The 19,321-nt window shown below is 39.7% G+C and overlaps 2 pseudogenes; both read right to left on the bottom strand.

The window, feature by feature from the left end:
* Positions 1-269: 269 nt before the first annotated feature.
* On the bottom strand, positions 270-5,104 carry LOC147005196 (igE-binding protein pseudogene; annotated as a pseudogene).
* Positions 5,105-5,458: 354 nt separating this feature from the next.
* On the bottom strand, positions 5,459-13,095 carry LOC110294885 (heat shock cognate 71 kDa protein pseudogene; annotated as a pseudogene).
* Between the last annotated feature and the right edge of the window lie 6,226 nt (positions 13,096-19,321).

Raw genomic sequence — 19,321 nt, 5'->3', positions numbered from 1 at the left:
GGAGTTTGTCGTGCATAAGGCACATCCAAAAAACATTCCTTTGCAAAAAACAAAGGCAAGGTAGAAGAACTGGAATGTACCAGTAAAGGTACTGGCCATGATCTTACTATGGCCCACAAAGGTATACTTATCCTGGTCTCAATCATCAGGAGCAGGAGGATCATCTTGGGGTTCATCTTGCTCTTTCACGGTCCTTGTCAGTCGCGTTGGGACCCAAAGTGGATTTTCTTCACCCTGTGGAAAAACACAAATAGCTCCCCGGGATCTGATTAAGATAGGATCTGGGCCATACCATTTATTATCAAGGACATTTTTCCATTTGACCATTTCCTTTGGCCTATCGGGCTCCGAACTATGACGATCAGCCGCAGAGTGACCATGCTCATCAAGATTTAAAAAATTAGTAGTAAAGAGTGCCATGGAAACAGCTACTCTTGGTATGGAGGGTATTACTTCATCAACTCCCCCTTTTTGTTTTATTAAATAAGATTTGATAGTGCGATGAGCATGTTCCACAATGCCTTGTCCTTGTGGATTGTAAGGAAGGCCAGTCAGGTGTGAAACATTCATTTGATGGCAAAATTGTTGAAACTTATTAGAGACATATGCTGGCCCATTATCAGTTTTTAGAATTTTAGGTTTACCCCAAGAACTCCATGCCTCTAGGCAGTGCTGTATTACATATGAGGCTTTTTCACCTGTCAAAGGTGTGGCAAACATGATGCCAGAACAAGTGTCAATTGACACATGTAAGTATTGACTTCTTTCAAAAGAAGGAACATGTGTAATATCCATTTGCCAGACCTGTAATGGCCTTATACCACATGGGTTTATTCCCATATAAGTGGTAGGTAAGAATTCACAGCAATTTTGGCATTGAGTAACAATTTCTCTAGCTTCTTTTCTAGTTAATGCAAAACGGCGGCGTAAAGTTTCAGCCATCACATGAAAGCGCTTATAAAATTCTTTTGCAGCTTCCGTTCATGAAGAATGACTACAATTTTTGTTGCTTTATCTGCCAAATCATTCCCATGAGATATCGGACCTGGGAGGCCTGAATGTGCTCTAACATGAGTAATATAAATAGGATGTCTCTTGTTGAGTAAAACAGACTGTATCTGTTGAAAAATGCCAGCAAATCTGCTAGAGGATTTAATTAATCCAGCTGCTTCAAGAGTATTAACTGCATTAACCACATAGGAAGAGTCAGATACAATATTAAGCGGTCCTGGGAAGGTCTCAAGAACCTCCAGTACCACTAAACATTCCACAACTTGAGGTGAGGTTTCATTATATTGCTTAGATACTACCTTACCGTTAGTCACATAAGCACCTATACCAGTTTTTGATCCATCAGTATACACCACAATCCCATCTATGAGTGGATCCTTAGGTGTTACTTGTGAAACACTATAGCCTGACTCAGGGCAAACTGTAAGATTGGATGCTTTGGGTAATGATTGTCAATCTGTCCTGAAAAGGAGGTGACTAAAATTGCCCAATCATTAGATGTAGCTGCCAAGGTCTGAACTTGTACAGAGGTATATGGTACAATCAAAATATAAGGTTCTTTTCCAAAATAAGTAATAGCTGATTTTAACCCTTGAAGTGCAAGTTGTGCAACTGCATTAGGGTACCAATCTATTATCTTTGCAGGAGATGCATTAGGATGAATCCACAATAAAGGTACATTTTGCCACAAAACTGCCGTTGGTAACTGTGCAGTTTTAAAGACACACAATTCAAAAGGCTTTGACTCATCAATGCGTTGCAATTGAGCATTTTGTAAAGCATTTTCCACAATTTGTAAAGTCCTACCAGCAGCGGGGGTAAGTGCCCTGGGGGAGGAGATGTGAGGGTCTCTTTCCAGGATATCAAATAAAGGCTTTAATTCTGCAGATGAGATTTTCAAAAATGGTCTTAACTAATTTATATCTCCTAGCGTTTTTGGAAATCATTTAAAGAATTCAAATGATCTCTGCGAATCTCTAATTTCTGAGGAACAGTCTTATTGGGGTAGATAATTGACCCCAAAAATGTTCCCATCTGGGCAATTTTCACTTTCTCCGTGACAACATGTAATCCCCACTGTTCCAATGTTTTAATTAAAATGGGAAATGCCTCTTGCAATTTTTCAAATTTTTGCTGCACATCAAAATATCATCCATATAATGTATCAAAAGCAGCGATGAAAACTGATCTCTGATTGGCTTAAGTGCCAGCTGTACATACAATTGACACATGGTGGGACTATTTGCCATTCCTTGAGGTAAAACTTTCCATTGATATCTCTTACCAGGCTCTGCATGATTACTTGCTGAGATAGTAAAGGCAAATCGTTGTCTATCCTGAGGACACAAGGGGATGGAAAAGAAACAATCTTTATCATCTATAACTATAATTTCCCAATGTTTAGGTAAGGCTGAAAGCAACGGCAACCTTCGTTGAACTGAGCCAAACAAACGCATTTGAGCGTTAATAGCTCTTAAATCATGCAAGAGTCTCCATCTTCCGGATTTCTTTTTAATCACGAAAATAGGAGTATTCCAAGGTGAATAAGAGGGCTCCAAATGTCCGAGTTGTAATTGCTCATTGACCAAATCTATAGCTGCTTTTAATTTTTCAGAGGAAAGTGGCCATTGAGGAACCCACACAGCTTCCTCTGTGAGCCATGGTATGGGTATTGTACCCTCAACGGCCCCTAGGAAAAACCCCGGCCTCTTCTTCCTATATTACCTTCTTGAGGGATTGGCTCCAATCTACCCTGTTCTTTCTTTCCCAGCCCTTTTCCTTCTTTATAACCCATCTTCATCATCATTTGTGTGGCCGGCAAAGAATATTCATTAGCCAAGACCAGTCCTAAAGCTTGTAAGATATCTCTTCTCCAAAGATTGACAGGGAGAGGTAAAACATAAGGAACAAAATGTCCTGATTGACCTTCAGGAGCTTGCCACCTTAAGGAGCGTGAACTAATAGTGGGGCTGGCCTCATACCCTAAACCTTGTAAAGAGTGAGATCACTGTGCGACCGGCCAAGATTTCTGCCACCAATAAGAGGAGATAATACTCTTATCAGCTCCTGTATCTAAAATGCCTTTAAAGGGCTTTCCTTCTATTTGCAATTCCAGGGAGGGCCTAGAATCAAGATTCATGATTAAATAAGCTGAGTCATTTCCAGAGGAGCCAAACTTTTTGATGCCCTGAGGGAGGTCAGAAGAGGGAAATCAATTATGCAAGCTTGGCAAGATCATTAACTGAGCAATCCTGTCTCCTTGGGATATGGAAAAAAAACAGCCTGAGGGCAAGAACAGAGAACCTGAAGTTCTCCTTCATAATCTTGATCTACAACTCCAGGGTGAACAGTAAGTCCTTGTAAAGTCAGAGAAGAACGGCCCAATATCAGGCCTGCACTTCCTGCCGGCAAGGGTCCTTTAAAGTCTGTGGGGACAGGCTGTACACCCATTTGTGGCATTAACATGATTCAGGAGTCTGAACGGAGGTCCAATCCTGCCGAGCCTTCTGTTGCCCTACGGACCGTGGGGTCCGTCTGTTGATCACTGGAGTCCATATGTTTTCTGGCCCTGAGACCTGGGGTCCTGATACCTGTTTTTTGACTCATCTTCGTTATCTTTTGTCTGAATAAGCCATCCTCTGATATCCCTAACTTAACAGCATTCACTGGCCCAATGCTTACCCTTCCCACATTTTGTACACATTTCTGGTGTTTTCTGCCGAACAGGAGCACGGCAATCTCTCTTTAAGTGTCCTGGCTTACCACAGTTATAACAAACTCTGCGCTCCGCTATATTCGAGCGCTTTTGCCCTTGCAGGATGGCGGCCGCCAAACCTGCATTAGAGAGCAGTCCTCCAAGCTCTCGGCAAATCCTTAGCCAGTCCTGCAATCCTTTGCTCTTTCTAGGTGTAATTGCTGTCCCGCACTCCTGTGTAGCCTGTTCAAAGACCAGCTGCTCTATTAGGGGCATTGCCTGCTCTGGATCCCCAAAGATTCTTCCTGCAGCGTCCATCATCCTGGCTACAAATTCTGAAAATGGCTCTTGAGGTCCTTGTATAATTTTGTCAGATGTCCTCCTGCCTCTCCTTTCCTTGAAAGTGCTTTCCATGCCTCAATGGCAGCAGCTGAAACCTGAGCGTATGCTCCCCAATTATAATTTGTCTGGTTGGCAGCATATTGTCTCTGACCTGTCAGTAGATCAAACGTCCAATTCCTCTGATCTCCTTCAGCGGCAGCATTAGCCCTTGCTTGCGTTTGAGAGGCATCATACCATAAGGCTTTCCATTCTAAATACTGTCCCATATTAGAGAGCACAGCCTTTGCCACCATTTGCCAGTCTCCTGGAGTCATGGCCAAAGTAGCAAGTCTTTCGACTTGAGATAAAGTAAAATTGGCACTAACTCCATAATTATGGACCGACTTGGCAAGTTCTTTGATCTGTATGTGCTCCACAGATGCATGAACGCGTCCTCCATCCACTGCCTCAAAGATAGGAAACATCTGCTGTAATTTTTGCCGCTCGTCTCGAGGGATAAAAGTATCTGAGCGAAAATTTTCGACATAAGGTGGAGGGGCACTAGGGCCTGAAGACCGAACAACGACCTGACCCTTGCTTCCATTCCTTTTGGATTTCCTCTCTGATAAGCTAGGCTGTCTTTCATCAGGATGATATCTCTCTTCCTCATAATGAGCTGCTTCCTCCTCCAAATCTTCCTCATCAGTGGGACTAAGCTCCTCACTTGAATCCGAACCATCAAGTCCCAGTGCCTCAAGTTCCTTTACTGGATAAAGGCTCTTCTTTTTGGGGGCCTCTTTTTTCCCGCTCCTCTCTCTTCTCTCCCAGGGAGTCCTTTCCCCGTTCTCTCACTTCCTTGGATCCAGGGTCTGTGGAAGAGCCTTTTTTCTTAGGTATACCCTTTTTTCTTTGAGCGCCTAATCTTTTACCCCGCTCTGTTTCTGACATGCTATCTTGAACCTCCTCCAGCTCTCCCTGTCCTGTTTTCACTATAAGGAAAAGGATAAGTGCCGCAAGAACAATTACAAAGGCTTCCACTGCCCCTACTAGTTGTGGAGAAAGACCAGAAACAAACATGCCTCTCAGAGCTTACCTTGAAAAACTAACCTGGCTGCAGTTCTGAATCTGCCCTGTGAACGGAGGGTCTCCTCGGCGCCAGTGATGGTAAGGCGGTCCCGGGTTTCAGCGCCACTTCTCACGCACTATTGTCTCACCAGCAAGAACACACACTCGAACAACTGGATTCTTCTGCAGCAATTCTTTATTACGCTAGCTTCAGCATGAAGAGGAAGACCCCGAGTCCCAAAAAGGCGCTGCTTATATACACCTCAGTGCAGCGTGTCCACACCTGATTGGCTGCTCTCTCAGCACGCCCCAGGATGGGCAGTGACTTGGCGCGAACAAACTCTTGCACATGAGCATATTGCTTGTTTACCAGTTAGGCCACATAGGCACAGCGGAAACTGGCGCCATCTTGTAATGGCGATTGCAGATTGATAGGGACGGCTTCCCACAGTGAACACTGCAAACCTTGGAAGAATCATAGGAAAAGTTTTTCACTAGGTGTTATGAGCAAATGTTACATATAGTTTTTCTTATACTATATTTCATATGAAGCTTAAAATCAAGCAAAATTAGTTGTAAATATATCCTTTAGAATAATTCTCTTTCAGAATACATCTGACAGTAATCCATCATTAAGAAATTTAAAGAACCCTAAGTTACAAGAGGGAGAAAAGGGAATGATTTACTTTGGTAGAATCACTCTCCTAAGTGATCAACATAAATACATTTTTGTTGTTTGCATAAGTTTTCAAAATGTAATACAGTTTATGGCTCACTTTTTTGTGTAGGTACTTATTGTCACAGTAATGAAAAAAGAATATCTTTTTTTGGGGGGGAAATGAAATGTTTTTTATTAGATAATATTTTTTATTACATTTCAAATGTTATCCTAGTTTCCCCTCTGAAAATCCCCTATCGCCTCCTCCCTCCCCCTGTTCACAACCACTCACTCCCATTTCTGGTCCTGGTTTTCTCTTATACTGGTGCATAGACCCTGCATAGGACCAAGGGCCTCTCTTTCCATTGATGACCGAATGGCTTACTTTGGTGGAGTCACTTACTATGTTAAGTGATCAACATGAATATTTTTCTGTTACTTCCACAAGTTTTCAAAATATAATACAGTTTATGACTCACTGTTTTGTGTAAGTACTTATTCTCACAGTAATGAAACAAGATTAACTTATAGGCAGCCCATTAAAATGGTAACTCTAAAGGATGCACAAAATTTACCATGAAGCTAAAGGGCTTCATATTCCCAGGTACTTACCTTGGATAAACTTCTTAGCCAGTTAATGTGTTGGTCAGAAACAATATGGTCAGTTAAGTTTCAGTTGTTGAGTATGGAGGACCAGAACTCTCAGCACTTATATTTGTTGTAATATAATTTTATTGGTACAATGAAACACAAATCAGAAGATAAAGTTACTTTAGCTGATGATTTACAGACAGGAAGAATCCTTGCCAATATCACAGTGTTTCAGAGTTGTTTTCATTTCTGAATATACTCTGTCACTAAGGGGTTGGCCTTCCTTAGGAAGCTGTATGTTGAATCAAAATGTGACTTTGTTTCAGATAAATACAGGGGAACCTGTGGTGCATACCCTGGTAAAGGAACTGGAGAGATCTTACATTTTCAACTTAACAGCACAGCTGAGAACTCTAGAGCAAAAACAAACTCATTCAAAAGTAGTAGATGGCAGGAAATAGTCAAACTCAGGACTGAAATCAACCTAATAGAAACAAAGTGAACAATACAATGAACCAATAAATCCAAAAGCTTGTTCTTTGAAAGAATCAATAAGATACATAATCCCCTAGCTATACTAACTAAAGGGCCCAAAAGCAGTATACAAATTAAAACAATCTGAAATGAAAAGGGAGACATATTAACAGAAATAAGGAAATTAAAAAAAAAATCATCACATCCTACTACACAAGCCTATACTCAACAAAACTGGAAAATCTAGATGAAATGGATGGTTTTCGAGTCAGATAACACATACCAAAGTTACATTAAGAGCAGGTAAACTATTGACACAGGCCCATATCATATAAGGAAAGAGTTTCAGTCATCAAAACCTCCCAACCAATAAAAGCCCCAAGCCATGATCGATTTCCTGGATTATTCTACAAGACAATCAATGAGGACCTAATACCAATATTTGTCAAAATATTTCATAAAACAGAAACAGAAGGAATTAGAAGTTGATAAACAATTCAGCAAAGTGGCCAGATACAAAATTATCACTAATTTACTCTATGTAGCCACAATTACTCTCCTACCTAAACCACACAAGGAGCCAACCAAAAAAGAGATCTCCAGACCAATCTCCCTTGTAAATATCCATGCAAATATACTCAATAAAATTATTGCAAACAAAATCAAAGTACACAACAAATGCAGCATTCACCAAAATCAAGTAGGTTTCATTCCAGGGATGCAAGGTTGGTTCAATATAAGAAAATCCATCAAAGTAATCCACTAGATAAACAAACTCAGAAAAAAAAAATCTCAAGATCAACTCTTTAGATGTAGAAAAATCATTTGACAAAACATGACCCCCCTTGATTTAAAAGTATTGGAGAGATCAGGAATTCAAGGCCCATACCTAAACACAAAAAAAGTAATTTGCAGTAATTCAATAGCCAATATCAAATTAAATGGAGAGATACTTGAAACAATCTTATGAAAACCACAGCAGAAATCAATCAGGAGGTTTTTTAGAACATTAGAAATAGTTGTACCTATAAACACAGCTGTACTATTCTTGGGCATATATTCAAAAGATGCCCAATAATATCATAGGGGCACATGTTTCACTATGTTTATACCAGCCTTGTTTGTCATAGTCAGAAGGTGGGAACAACCAGTTGTCCCACAATAGAAGAATGGATACAGAAAGTGTGATTCATGTAGGCAATGACTTAACTCATCCGTTAAGGCCAAGGAAAACCTGAGTTTTGAAGGCAAATGGATGGAACAAGAAAATATCATCCTGACTTCTGTAACTCAGATGCAAAAGTCATGAATGGTATGTTATCACTAATAAGTGGATATTAGCCAAAAAAGTACAGAAAACCCAAGATACAGTCCACATAACTCTAAAGTCAACAAGCTTAAGGGCCCAAGTGAAGTCACCGCAGTCCCACTTGGGAGAAAGAAGAAAGGAAGCACAAGTAGGGAGGAAGAGAGGAACCTGGGAGGGAGAGTGGACAGGGGTTGGGGTAAGAGGAGGATATAATCTTATATTGGGTGGGAGAAAAGGACTGAAGTCCTGAGGGCTAGCAGGAAAAGTGGAAACAGGCAACCTTGGGAGGTAGGAGGTTGGGGCACCCTCCAGAACATACCAGAGACCTGGTGAGAAATTTTAAGGACTCAAAGGGAGGGACTTTATATGAAATGCTCTATATGGGGAGAGGGAAGTTATAGAGCCTACTTCCAGCAGGAAGACATGGCATCAAGTGAGGGATGGAATTGCCCTCCCACAGTCAAAATTCTGCCCAATAATTGTTCCTGTCAGAAAGAACTGCATGGAATGAAATTGAGAGGAGCCTGAGGAAAAGAAGGTCCAGGGACAGGCCCAAAGTGGGATCCAGCTCAAGGGGAGGTCCCAAGGTCTGACATTATTACTGAGGCCAAGGAGTGCTCAGAAAAAGGGATCTATCATTACTGCCCTCCAAAATACCCAACAAGCAGCTGAGTCAGATGCAGATATTTGCACCCAACTAATGGACAGAAGCTGCTGACCCCTATGGTTGAATTAGGGAAAAGCTGAAAGAAGCTGAGGAAGAAAGTGAACCTGTAGGAGGACCTGTAAGAGGAGGATATAATCTTATATTGGGTGGGAGAAAAGGACTGAAGTCCTGAGGGCTAGCAGGAAAAGTGGAAACAGGCAACCTTGGGAGGTAGGAGGTTGGGGCACCCTCCAGAACATACCAGTTTCAATTAACCTGGACACCTGAGATCTCTCAAACACTGGACCACCAACCAGGCAGTATACACCAGCAGATTGAAGGCCCCTAATAAATATACAGTAGAGGACTTCAGGGTCTATGTTCATTTAGAGATGATGCACCTAACCCTTAAAAGACTGGAGGCCCCAGGGAATTTAGAAGTCTGGTGGGGTTGGTGGTAGGGACATCCCTGTGGCGACAGGGTTGCGGGGAATGTATGGCATGTGGAACATTCAAAGTGTGGCCCAGGAGTGGAATAACATCTGGAGTGTTAAATAAGTGAATAAAGAAATAAATAAATGATTAACAAAAAGAAAAAGGAGTTGAGGTATTTATTCTGATTGTTCTTATAGGACAGTTTTTCTTCTGGGTTAATCTCATGTTATTTGATATGTTATCTTAAAAAATAAATGGTATATGGAAGTACAAACCTTTAAAAAGTTTAGTTTTCTTGCAATTGTAAGAAAGTATTTAGTAAGAACAATTAGAAAGACCATTAAGTTCACTGTTGAATACTCGTTGCTCTATTGCTAGTCACATATTCTCTGTCTCTGTCTCTCTGTCTCCCTGTCTCTCTCTGTGTCTCTCTGTGTGTCTCTCTTTCACTGTCTCTCTGAATTTCTCTCTCTCTCTCTCTCTCTCTCTCTCTCTCTCTCTCTCTCTGTCTCTCTCTGTCTCTCTGTCTCTCTCTCTCAGGGCACTATGCTAATAACATTTATAGTTTCTGAAATAAAGACTCTTCTGCTTAGATTATCTTGTTTTTAGTTTTAATTTTTATCCTGTAATAACGAAGCTGTATTTTAAGTTTGAACTTAAACGTTTCTACACATCTGGTCTCATGCATTTGACTTAACAAAGTTATTTGTGTTTAGTTATGAGAGTAAATCCAGAGCATTGTATTTTCAGTGGACTTAATATTTTAGTTTGTTAGTGATCTCTTTTTCATTTTGAAATTTAAGGCAGTGTGTTTTTAATTGTGCAGGGTGAACCTCAATAATCTAGGTCAGTGATTCTCAATTTTCCTAATGCTGTGACGCTTTCATATACTTCCTCATGTTTTGGTGACCCCAAGCACAGAGTTTTATTTTATTACTTCCTAAGTGTTTGAAATAATAATAATGTAAATATCTAATATATGTCACCCCAAGTGATCATTACCCATAGGTTGACAATCACTGGTCTAGGTGGTCTTGAAATTAACAATGTCTTCTGAGTGGTCATGACTTCAGCTTTGAGCCATCAAACTAGGCATTGCAATTTATTTTAAAGAATCCAAACACACACAAACATACACATACACAAACATACACATACACAAACATACACACATGCACACACAACCAGGTGTTTGGTTTGAGATTTTCACTTAAATATTGGGAAATATACATGCAAAAGACATTGCACACAAAACCCCAACCAAAGCAAAGCAAACAAAACAAAAGTGAGTAAAAAACTTTACAAAATGCAATTGAGTCATTTTTGTGCTGTCAAACTAATATTGGAGATGGAGCCTGCCCTGTAGTGTGGCTCATACACATAGTGAGGCTCTTTTGGAGAAATTACCAATCATGTATTAATTGCAAATAGCTTCATTGTAGTGATGGAAGCCCATGCACACTCCCTGTCTCAGAACAAGGAGTCCACTGGGCTTGACACTTTGTAGGCATTGCAAATGTTACCTTGAGTTCATATGTCTCAGTCTTGATGTATCAAGAAGACCCTGTTTTCTTAGAATGAATCTCCTCTGGATCTTACAATCTTTCTGCATGGGTATGAGGGGAGGCTTTGATGAATATACCCCACTTAGGAATGAGTGCCCCAAGGTCTTTCATTTTTTAAAAATATTTTCCTGTTGTAGGTCTATGTTTTCGTTCAAATCTACTGTAAGAGGAAGCCTTTTTAATGAGGGTTGAGTGAGGTACTTATATTTTGGTATAGCAGTATGCCATTTTATGAGTTTGTTTATAGCTACACACACACACACACAAACACACACAGTACTCCTACTGAGTGATTTTTATATGCTAATTTAAAAAGTTTTATTATACATTCCCTATTAAAACTGCCATGTAGTGTTACCTTATGGAATAATGCTACACCCTGTATTTGGATTGACTTAATCCACTTCTTCATTGGTGGGGCCTTGTGAACCAAAACAAGATGAAGGACTCCTTCACCAGAGAGTCCACCAGCCATTCCTCCACGCACACTTCCAGCATTCTGGTACAGCTTGATAATGATAGGATTGTAGACTTTCCTCAGTTATTTCTGCTGATGCTCAAATTCTTCCTTCTCTGCAGTCTGGTTCTTATCCAGATAAGAACAACTGGCAGATGATTTCATTACACTTGCCAAGAATCTTCTGTTTGTCCTCACCAATGACCTTTCCTTGAAGTTTCTCATCTTCAGCAGTTGAAGGCATAAGACTCTAGTGAATTCTTGGATGAAAACTTATCTTTCTTTTTCTCATCCTCAGCGCTGTATTTCTCAGCTTCTTGGGCTATGCACTCAATAGCCTCCTTGCTGTAGAGGTTCTTGAAATTGGTGGTTATGATCTTGTTCTCCTTTCCTGTGCTTTTATCTACAACAGAAAAATTGAGGATACCATTAGCATCAAAGTCAAAAGTAATTTCAATCTGAGGAACCCCTCATGGTGTTGGAGGTATGCCTGTGAACTTCAACTTTCCAACCAGGCTGTTGTTCTTGTTCATCACATCCCTTTAACCTTCACACATCTGAATAAGTACATCTGACTGGTTTTTAAAGCAGGTGGTAAAGTCTGTGTCTTCTTGGTGCGAATGGTGATATAGTGCTTGGTTAGGAGAGTCATGACTCTACTAGCAGTTTCAATACCTTGGGAAGGAGGAGTGACATCTAAGAGCAGTAAATCCTGATCATTCTCAGATTTGACTCCAGATAGAATGGCTGTCTGGAAAACTGCACCATAAGCAACAGCTTCATTGGGATGAATGATCTTGTTCAGTTTGTTCCATTGAGGAAGTCTTGCAGAAGTTTCTGAATCTTGGGGATTCTGGTAGAACCACTCACCAGGCCAATATCATGGATGTGTTCCTTGTCTAGTTTGGCATCTTGAAGATCCTTTTCTACAGGGTCCAGTTCACCACAGATGAGGCCAACATTCAGTTCCTCAAATTGAGCCTCGGTAATGGGGGTATAGATTTCAATTCCCTCATAGAGATGATCAGTTTCAATACTGGCCTGGGTGCTAGAGGATAGGGTTCACTTGGCCTGCTCACAGGCACTGCAGAGTGCTCGACAGCTCTCTTGTTCTCACTGATGTCCTTCTTGTGCTTTAACTTAAACTCAGCAATGGAGTAGTTGACAATTCAGTTGTCACAGCTTCTCTACTTAAGTGGGTGTCTCCAACTATTGATTTGACTTCTAAAGGTCTATCCTCAATAGTGACAAGTGACACATCAGAAATGTCACTTCCCAAGTGAAAAACAGCACATTCCTTTCAGGTACGAACTTCTTATCTAAATCATAAGCAATAGCAGCAGCAGTTGGTTTACTGATCATTCAAAGTCTATTGAGGCCAGCAATAGTTCCAACATCTTTGGTTGCCTGCCTCTGGGAGTCACTGAAGTAAGCTGTCTCTGTGACTATAGCATTGATAACAGTCTTTCCAAGGTAGAATTCTGTAATTTCCTTCATCTTTTTCAGAACCATTGAGGACACTTCCTCTGGATAGAATCTTTTTGTCTCCCCTTTGTATTTCAATTGGATCTTGGATCTGCCTGCATCATTCACCACCAAGAAGGGCCAGTGCTTTATATCAGACTGAACAATAGCATCATCAAACCTATGTCCTTTCAGACATTTGGCATAAAAAACTATATTGGTGGAGTTCATTGCAACCTCATTCATTGCAGAATCCCAGTTAATTCTGTGTCATCGAAAGCAACATAGCTCATTGTAGTGTGTTTACCCGGGTCATTGTCAATTATTTACACATTTTCATACTGGAAGACATCCACACAGGAGTAGGTGGCACAAAGATATGTGCCAACAGGTCACTTGGACATGGTGGCTTTGATGTAGGCCTGGCTATGCTGAATCCCCTAATTCTGTCCCTGCATTCAATGAACACACCTACTGAGTTTATTTAGCTTATTTCATATATATTTCTGTCCTGAGCTGAACATTTGGGATTACATAACCAATGTGAGTGCTTGTCCCTGAACTAGATAGAGTGTCTTCCCCCTTCTTAGCAATCATTAATCACTTGTAGCCCCTTATCTGACCCCATGGGTATGTAACCTGCCACTGTCATTATACTGGCCAGCACTACATCTTTTAATGTAAATGTGGCTCTCCACCATAAAAACAAAGATTTATCTTACCATTAAAACCAATGTGGACTATTACAGATACACAACTGGTCAAAATATGGTAAATAAGTTCATGGAGTGACCAACATGAACTGATGCAATTGTCATGGAACCCTACCTCCCCTGGATATCCTGTCTTCTATTCCAACATGCTCTGTCCATATCTGACTTAGAACTAACAAAAGTATTCGACATGCTTAGATCTCATTGCAGAAGTACAAACTCTATGAAAGGTCAATCCAAAATCTTCTCTCTAAAACTCTTGCAGAAATGCTTGCCAATTATAATTATGTAGATGATCTCCAGAGCACAGACTTTAAATGAACAAAAATCAGCATCATCAAAGGACTCAAAGTTTTTAAAAGACACAAAGCATCAGCTCAGTAAAATCAAGGAGAAAGAGCTTAAGGAGAATCAAATCACAGCGATGCTCAAGAAAACACAAACATAACGCTGGTGGAAGTAAAAAAGAAATTGCAGTACTTGAGAGCAGAATTCAATAAAGAGATAGAAACATTGAACATGGAGTTGAAAATCCCAATAATCCAATGGAAGAACTCAAAGGATGGCCTTACAAATTGAATGTGTGAAACAGAAGAAAAACAGTATTGGGAGGCAAAGACAAAATATATGAACTCCTCCAAATAAACAATATAAAAAATATTACCTTCCCCCCCACAGTACATACAAGATACGTTGTATACTATGAAAATACTTAAGGCCAAGCACAGGCTTAGGATGTGGTTTACCATTGCTTATATACACAATCCTATCAAATACACATTGATTGCTAGAATACCTTTAGATAAAATGATCCATAGAGCAAGGAGTACAAAGTTTTGCTTAAGTAATATGTGAAAATATGAAATTAGATGAAGAAATTGTGTTTGTAATAGTCATAAGAATTTATGTAGATCTGTATGAAGTTACCATGGTGTTTCCATGTTTTTAAGAACATGTCTTTTTTCCATTATGATATCTTTGAGGGTAAGTATAAATTTTTCCTTCTTCATTGTAGCCATTATCATCATAATTTTATGTACAATACCACCCCCTGAATGCGCAGTATCTGTTTTCCTGGGTTCTAAGGTTGTCAGTATTATAAGTATTCTGGGTTTCTTTTTGTCAGTGTCCTCTTCATAACAGCATAGCTATTCTCAGTAATTATTCTGTTTTAGGTTTTCAAAATGATGTCACCAATGAGCTTTCTCCCTGGTGACTAGCTTTCATAAATCCACAGAGTACCATGCAAGATTCCAAGGGATGAGAGCAAACAACACACTAACCCAGCTATGATGCCTAAGAACCACAACTGTGATTACCATGGCATTGTAACTCTATAGGTGCAGTAGTGCTACATGTACCTTGGTAATCAAGAACTTAGTTGGATTTAAGGCCCACTCAACAAGAGAGCAATCATGCCTGGGACTGGATCTGTGTCACTAACCAAGGAGAATTGTTTGGGGGTCTAGGACATGGAGGAACTGTTATATAAAGATAAGGAAAATCAAAGGGACAAGGAGGAGGTGGTTGATGTAATCCTGGACCAAAGGGTGGAGGGGGTAGTTGAAAAAATTCTAGACAATAGAGAGGAAGACAAAGAGGAGGAGGAGCAAGAAGAGTTGAAGAGATACTGGTCATCTAGGATTATGTTGTCCTCTGGGGCTTCTGTGACACTCACCAGACATTGAGGGAAAGAAAATAAACAATTTTAAATTAGATATTTTCACTGAGAATTGTTAGCATATACAATTTCTTAGCAATGCATAATTTTAAATGTCTTCTTAAAGTTCTACTCTCCCAAAACTTGTGTTGGCCTGAGTTTTCCAGCTAAGGTTTTTTCTTTCTTTTTTTCTTTTTTTAATATCTTATAACATTGGAAGCAGAAGAATTGAGAGATTTAATGTTGCGGGAAAAAAAATCTACAGGTTCTTTGTACTGGAGAGAAGCACATAACAATTAGGCTTTATGCGATCAGAGTGACCTCTGACTCATGACCTGCAAAAAGCTTGGATGCTTCCCTTGACCTTTTTCTACTGTCTTGGTCTTTACCCATATTTACCCTGACCTTAATACACTCATTGTTATTACAGTTTAGGAAGTGAGAGAGAATACATGGTATTTGTTTTCTGAGCATGGGTTACTGTGCTTATTATATTTTCTAGTTCCACTGCATTTCTGAAATTATTTTATTGTATTTCTTTTAAAATTGAAAGTAAACTTGAAGGAAAACTGGTGGGGATTCACTAGAAATAAAATGGAACGATGCTGAGTAAACATAGTCCAGTGTGGGCAAGGAAATCACAAATCTGGGATAGGGGAGACTAATGTGCGGTCAAGAAAAATCCACCCATTTGGAATATAAAAATCCCACACAGAAGCTTATTATTTCACATTAATTAAATGTTAATAAACAAAATTGGGGCCAATTAGCATTATGAAACACGATGTAATTTTATGAAGTGTGAAAGGATGGCCTTCAGAGAAGGATAGAAGTGCCTTTTAGGTACCCCTTCTTTATCTTGAGACACTTGAGAAAAGGACATTTCTATGCCAATAGTATACTATGCTATGACAAACATGTCCCTATAGTCCTATTTTGTGTTAAGTTATTTTGCAGCATCAGAAGCCTGTTACATGGTTTTAAGTAAATGTCATCAAAGACATGAGAAAATGTTTCTGCTTTTATTCTGAGCATACATGTTCTCAGTTAAAGCTTAGATGGCATTGAATTGAGAGAAAGTGTTGTGAACAAACTCTTAAGTTGGTTCTAAGTAGATGTGCTCACTAAAATCCATCCCAAATAATTTCCTGCCATACGTACTGGGAAATGTCTGTGTCACTCAAGAGCATAGAGTTGCTCTGTTTTTTTAATTCCAATAAGTTTTAGAATATTGTCCAGACTCTGTTCTTCAAGAAATAAGTTTAGTCTAGCATCTGGGAGGCCCAGATGTGTTTTATGTTCCTACACAGAGTGAGTATTTTACACTACAAGATGTTTCAAAAAAGACCAAAGAGAGGCAGAATGGTTGTCCCTGTAGTGTAAATGCTGTGGTGGTATCATGTAAAACCTGCATGACTGAAGAAAACTCTGGTTTAATTTTTGTCCTTAGGAAAATCACAATGGTACAGGTTTCTACATCCTGGATTCATAAGATTAATTGTGACATATTCAGATACATACCTGCTTCCTATTCATAAGCTCATTTCCTGTGAGTTATTTAATATTGCCAGTTGACAAGACAGTGCATGCCTTGGTATAGCACTTGGTGAGCCCTCAGTCTCTCACTTGCTAGGCTAACCCCCAGTTTTAATGATTTTTCCAAGTGTCAAAAATAAAAATAAACACAGCTAAAAAGTTATGAAGTAAACAAATGCATTCAGAAGTTGGAGTGCTTTGGATAGCTGAAAGGTGAAGAATTGCTTCAGTTGCAGGGAAGTCTTTGAAATGAGGTGGTAAGACTATAGAACACAAAGGACCATGTCAACCAGAGGGACAGTATGTGCTCTTGTTCCTATGCTGCTGATCCTTAGTCAAGTTGGTCTGGAGCTGATGTTTTGGAGACAAAGCCCATTCATTCACTCATCTGTTGAGTTATTTCCCTAATTTGTTATCTGCCGCATTGCCTTTAGAAGTTCTGCCTAGTGGGGAAGATACAGTCTCTCCATTCTGTTTTTGGATCAAGATGTAGGACTCTTAGTTCCTTCTTGATCACTTTGTGTTTCTGCATGCTGCCATGCTTCCTGTAATGATGATAATGGACTGAATCTTGAAACTGAAAACCTGCCCCATTTAAATATTACCCCTTATATGATTTGCCTTGATCATGGTGTCTGCTGACAGCAATAAAACTCTAAGACACTTCCCTTAAAAATCTTGCTCTGCAGGATATTTACACCACTGGTTTTCAGTCTTACTTCTTTCTTTCCTTACATCTCCATAAGAAATGTCTGTCATATTTGCCAAAATTACTCCTTGTGTCCCCTCACAGTTCTGTTTGTCTCTTGCCCCACCTCACAGTGTATCTCTTTTATTGATATGTTAATGAAATATAACATTTCTAGACACATCTATGGGACTAGCTGTCTCTTCATTCTTAGTACTTCATTGAATCATGGCAGACATTAGCTAGGAGGAGTTCCATTTGAAAGGCTGATTGCCCTGGGTGCACGTTCAGATTTCTATTTTAGTTGCCATGGAATAAATTCTCAGTGTGGAGAAGATTTTTGACATTATTTTTATTGCTGCTGCAACTAAGGGATCAGCTGAAATTCCCATATTCTTAGGAGATTCTGATATTAATCTGAATCTTATGTATTGATAATATTTTTGGATACATGTGTCATTTTCTTGATTATTGTTTGAATACTTTTTTTAGTAAAACTTGAGAATGTAGTTTTCTTAGTAAATAAAAAGCAGTCTCTACTTCGAAAAATCCAAGACCAATATTCAAACCTGAGATTTATCATTAGTCCGTTAGTCACTATTATTTCATATCCAACTTTTTTAATTGGATAATTTCTTTGCTTACAATTCAAATGTTATCCCCTTTTCCAGTTCTCCCTCTGGAATTTCCTTATCCAATCCCCTCTTTCCCTGCTTCTTTGAGAGTGTTTCCCCCACTCACTCACTATTCCTTTATCACCCTAGCATTGGTGATTTCTATATTGGGTCATCAAGCCTTCACAGGACCAAAGGCTTCTGCTCCCATTGATCCAGAGAAGGCCCCTTCATCTCCTTCAGTGCTTCCCCTAACTGTTCTATTGGGGTTACTCTGTTAATTCCCATGTTTGGCTGCAAGCATCTGCATCTGCATCTGCATCTGCATCTGCATCTAGCAGAGCCACTCAGGAGACAACTGTATCAGGCTCCTCCTGACAAGAAGCAGTTCTTGGCATCAACAATAGTATCTGGGTTTGGTGTCTTCATGTAGGATGGATTCCCATATGGGGCAGTCTCTGAATGGCATTTCCTTCAGTCTGTTCCATTCTTTGTCCCTGATTTTCCTTAGGCAGGATTATTCTGGGTTAAAAGTTTGTACATGGGTGCTAGGTTGCATCCCTCTACTGGGGGTGGGGGAGTTGTACCTAACACTTCGATATGTTTTTGATAGATTCTTCCTCCACTTTGTAGGGAATTTCAGTTAATGTCATTCCCTTGGGATCCAGGGAGGCTCTTGCTTTACTGGTATCTGGGACTTTTTGATTGTTATTCCCAGTTCCCCATTCCCCATTGCTTCACAGCTTTGTTTAAATTTCTGACCCTTTGTACATCTCCTCCATCTCTTCCCATACATGATTCTGCCCCTCTTTTCCCCCTACCTTTCCTCTGTTCCTCCCAAGTCCTTCTAACCCTTTATTTCTCTTGATTACATGGTTCCCCCTTCTTTCTTTCTCTTGATCTTTATATGGCCCATTAATTGTTTTGTGGGTATACCATGCTCTCTGCCTAATATCCACTTAGAAATGAGTGTATACCATGTGAGTTCTTTTTGACTGAATTACCTCCTCAGGATGATTTTTCTAGATCCATCCATTTGTCTGTGAATTTTGTGAAGTCATTGTTTTAATAGCTAAGTATGACTCCATTGTGTAAATGTACCACATTTTCTGTGTCCATTCCTCTGTTGAGGGATATCTGGGTTCTTTCCAGCTTCTCGCTATTATACGTATGAACTATGAACATAGTGGAGTATGTGTCCTTATATGTTGGAGCATCTTCTGGTATATGCCTAGAGTGACATAGCTGGGTCCTCAGGTAGTACCATGCCCAATTTTCTGTGGACACATCAGACTGATGTATGTATCCAGTCTGTTAGTCTATGTCTTTATATTGGGGAATTTAGTCCATTAATGTTAAGAGATATTAAGGAATAATAATTGTTCCTTCCTGTTATTTTTGTTCTTAGAGGTGTAATTA

This window comes from Mus caroli, unplaced genomic scaffold, assembly GCF_978045245.1.
Source record: "Mus caroli unplaced genomic scaffold, Mus_caroli_1 scaffold_4, whole genome shotgun sequence".
Taxonomy (NCBI): Eukaryota; Metazoa; Chordata; class Mammalia; order Rodentia; family Muridae; genus Mus; species Mus caroli.
Note: the sequence above shows the minus strand (reverse complement) of the source record. Positions and strands in the feature narration are given on the sequence as shown.